Here is a 4856-nt window from a genome sequence, read left to right on the forward strand (position 1 = left end):
TCACAGATATCATTTGTTAAAAATAAATAAGGGCACCTACAGTCTGCCAGACCCTTTGTTAGGTGCAGGTTTCTTAAAAGTTTTAAGTTTGCCAGTGTGTGATCCTTCCTATTCTCTACCAGCAGTACAACCTTTCCTGGTAAAAAACTTTGCCTCAGTCATTGTGTGGTAATGCAGGTAATCTCATCTCCTTAGATATTTCAATGACAAGTGATAACCTACCACACACCCAGGGATAATGCTGCTGTAGTGGTATTCAAAGCTTATCATGAATGTCTTCATTGAATCTGTAATATATAGATTATTTTTAATAGTATTAATGGCAGCAGTCTTTAATTAAATACAGGCTCTCAGCAAAGTGTTTTACAAACATTATTTCATTTACTCTGAAAGGCGTCTCTATGAGATAATTACTATAATTATTTACATTTTGCAAATGAGGAAACTGAAAACTCAGGGATGTTACTTAACTTGCTAAAATCCACAATTTATCATGTAAATGGTACTTTACTACTGTACTATTCTGTCTCCACATTACTCTTCATTAACCTTAAGTATTCTCCTTTAATTACATTCTGTATGCTTATAATTAAGTAATCAATCTAATTATTTAACATCTGACTACCCATTAGGCTGTAAGCACTCTGAGGGCAATAACGACTGTATCTGAGTGCCCAGCAAGACATCTGTCACACAGGAGGTGCACAGAGGGCTCTCTGTCCCATAGCAGGTACAAAAGGGACTACATGTTCCAAAGAGTGAGCAGACCTAGAATTTGGGAACTGTATCAGAAAATAATAGTCTTCTGAAAACAAAGATAGAAAGAATAAATTTTAAATTGATGTTTTAATCTCCTGGATAATTTCTGAAAATATGTCAGATGGGAACAGTGAGTTTCAAAGATCCAGGAGAGCTCAACAAAATACATCATTTGAAAGGCAGGACTGGAACCTAGCAAGTGAAAAAAGAGCTGTATCCTCTACAAGTATATTGTAATGTCTCTGAAATAAGAGAATGGTGTTTTTTATTGACTACAAAAATGGAATTTGAGAGTAAGAACTTGCCCAGTGTTTGTCTAAGACAGGAAGATCATCATCAGAAGAGACACACCGATCTAGTGGCTCGCACAGTGGACTCTGGGGCTAGACCGTCTGGGGTTATGTCACAGCTCCAGCCTGCAGTGGCCATGTGACTTTGGGCACCTCAGTTTTTTTCCTCTGTTATATGGAAATGATAACCATATATGTTTCATGGGATTGTGGTGATGTAATGTACCTAAAACAATGCCTAGATAAGCTCTCAACATCTGTTAGCCTTTCCCACTATAGGGAAAACTAATCTAGACAACTACGGGAACTGAATGGAAGTTTCTGAGATGATCAACTTTCCCTCCTTTAATTCTTAGCTCACTGATAAACATTAATCTCATCTCTTATGTGAACATGAGTTTGAGTTCACATGATAGGGACTGCCCTGTCCAGATGACTAAAACCTATTAGCTTCCAGGTAATAGCTGACCTCTCACATGTTAATAAAATGACCATCCACTCTATAACTCAGTCTCTTTTGAGTGTGAGTTACTGTGCCTAAATTCTCAGAATCTGATAATCTCTGTGGATAGTGACAAAAGTTGATAGATAGATAGACAGACAGATGATAAAGATAGAGAGATAGATAGATGATAGATAGATAGATAGATAGATAGATAGATAGATAGATAGATAGATAGATGAATGAGAGATAGATAGATAGATAGATAGATAGATAGATAGATAGATAGATAGATAGATAGATAGGCAGGTTCTCTAATTTAGCAAAGTTGAAAACTAGCCCTCTAAGTAACAGCCTGCCTTAAAAGGGCTAGCTTCCCGCCTTCTGGACCTATCCGCAGTTACAATGATTTTACAAGGGCTGGTTTGAAACTTGTTACTTTGTAGAACTCTTAATCTCTGACTTGTGTAGTTAAGTGACATTTTGTCACATGGATAGAGAAGTTACTTCATTTTTTCATTTTCAGCATTTACTTTCCATTTGTCTTTGTGCATTACTTTTCCAGAACTGCACTTTCACTTTCTAGGAATGTTAGAAGGGAAAGTTCTGTCGTCTTGAAAATAATAGAGGAAATATATTACCTCTTCTTTCCCTTATATTTTTCTTCCTTTTTTTTTTTTTTCATAAAACCTCAAAGAGGAAATAGAAAATATTGCAGGAGCATCAGGACAACTTTTATAAAGTGAAATGACAAATACAAAAGATGAGGTAATAATTTAAAAATTATATAAAAATAACAAAGACAAAGGGTTGCTTCATTGTGATTTCCGCAAAGCTAAGATGATATAGCCTGGTCTAGGACAAAGAGGTTGCCACGAAGCAACAAAGACACATTCTAACCACTTGAACACATGGATAGTAGCAGAGTGGTTGCATGTTACTCTTCTTGAGGACGATTGGAAGCTTGATTATCTTGGTAGAGCCTGAGTTTTGCATAATGATTGGCACACAGTAAATATTCAGTAATTTTCTCAATTAAATAAAGTAAATAAAACACCAAATTTCATCAACGAAATGCTTTGCAGCAGAGAATAAGGTAAGATCCCTGCATATAAAGGTCGAGTATCTTTCATACCTAATCAACACTTCCAAGAGGGATATCCAGACGCAGGAAAAAGATTTGACAAAGAAGCCTAGTCTTCCTTAAAAGTCGTTCTTAACACCAGGAAGAAAGACCCAGATAGCTCTATCACTAGCTCTAAGTCGGTTTTTTGTTGTTGCTGTTGTTGTTTTTCCAATTACTGTCGACATTCAATATTATTTTATATTAGTTTCAGTTGTATAGGATAATGATTAGACAATTATATCATTTGTGAAGTGATTCTCCTGATAACCTCCCTGGCATTGTATATTATTATATTATTATTGACTATGTTCCTTGTGCTGTACTTTACATCCCCATGACTATTTTTAACTACTAATTTGTACTTCTTAATCCCTTCACATTTTTCACCCAGCCTCCCTAGCCCCACTCCCATCTGGTAACCATTATTTTGTTCTCTATAACTATGAGTTTGTTTCTGTTTTGTTTATTTCATTTTTTAGATTCTACATATATGTGCAATCATATGGCATTTGCTTTTCTCTGACTTATTTCACTTAGCATAATACCTTCTAGGTAGATCCATGTTGTCTCATGGTAAGAGTTCATTCTTTTTCATGGCTGAGTAATATTCCATTGTATACCTATACCACATCTTCTTTATCTAATCGTCTATTGATAGGTACTTAGGTTGTTTCCATATCTTGGCTATTATAAATTAGCACTTCAGTGAATATAGTGGTGTACATATCTTTTTAAATTAGTGTTTTGGATTTCTTCAGATAAATACCCAGAAGTAGAATGGCTTGGTCATAAGGTAGTTCTATTTTTAATTTTTTGAGAAATCTCCAAATCATTTTCCATAATTATAACCTTTATTTTAAAGTCTATTCAATCTAAGTATTGCTACCTCAACTTTTTTCATTTCCGTTTGCATTAAATATCTTTTTTCATCCCTTTACTTTCAGTCTGTGTGTGGCTTTCGATCTGAATTGAATCTCTTGTAGACAACATATGTAAGAGTCTTCTTTTCTTATCTATTCAGCTACTCTATCTTTTGATTGGAGCGTTTAATCCATCTATATTTAAAGTAATTATTGATAGGTATATAGTTAATGCCATTTTATTATTCATATTTATGGAGTTTTTTTCTTATTCTTATTGAAGAAGTCCTTTTATATTTCTTGTAATACTGGTTTGGGGGTGATGAACTCCTATAGCTTTTTGTTGCCTGGGAAGCTCTTTATCTCTCTTTCAATTTTAAATAATAGACTTAATCTGTAAAGAACTCTTGATTGTGAGTCCTTGCTTTTCATCACTGAATATTTCATGCCAATCCCTTCTGGCCTGCAAAGTTTCTATCGAGAAATCAGCTGACAGTCTTATGGGAGCTTTCTTGTGGGTAACTAACTGTCTTTCTCTTACTGCTTTTAAGATTCTCTTTTGGTCTTTAATCTTTGTCATTTTAATTATGATGTATCTTCGTGTGGGCCTCTTTGGATTCATCTTGTTTGAGACTCTCTGTGCTTCTTGGACTTGTATGTCTATTTTCTTCACCAAATTCAAGACGTTTTCAGTCATTATTTCTTCAGATAGGTTCTCAATCCCTTGCTCATTCTCTCTTTTCCTTCTGGTATCCTGTGATGCAAATATTGTTACACTTGATGTTTTCCCAGAGGCTCCTTAAACTATTCTCATTTTTTATTTTCTTTTTGCTGTTTCAATTGGATGTTTTCTGCTACCTTGTCTTCTAAATCTCTGACTTGAGCCTCTGCTTCATCTAATCTGATGTTGGTTCCTTCTAGTGTATTCTTCGCTTCAGATATTCTTCATTTCTGACTGGATTTTTATGATATGTCTTTTTGTTTTTTTTATGTTTACTCTCTCTTTGTTGACATTCTCACTAAGTTCCTCAAGCAGCCTTATAACCAGTGTTTTGAACTCAGTATCTGGTAGATAGCGTGCCTCCATTTTGTTCAGTTCTTTTTCTGGAGCTCTGTTCTGTTTTTTCACTGGGGACATGTTTCTTTGTCTCCCCATTTTGGCTAACTCTCTGTGTTTGTTTCTATGCATTAGGTAGACCTGCTATGTCTCCCAGTCTTGGCAGGGTGGACTTATATAGTAGATGTCCTGTGGGGCCCAGTGGCACAGTCTCCCTGATCACCTGCCCTGGGTGCTCCATGAGTGTCCATTGTGTGGATCATGTGTGCCCTCCCACTGTAGCTGAGTCTTGATTGTTAGCATGTCAGTGGGTAAGATTGAC

Source organism: Pteropus vampyrus, unplaced genomic scaffold (genome assembly GCF_000151845.1).
Source record: "Pteropus vampyrus isolate Shadow unplaced genomic scaffold, Pvam_2.0 Scaffold675, whole genome shotgun sequence".
In the NCBI taxonomy this organism is placed as follows: Eukaryota; Metazoa; Chordata; class Mammalia; order Chiroptera; family Pteropodidae; genus Pteropus; species Pteropus vampyrus.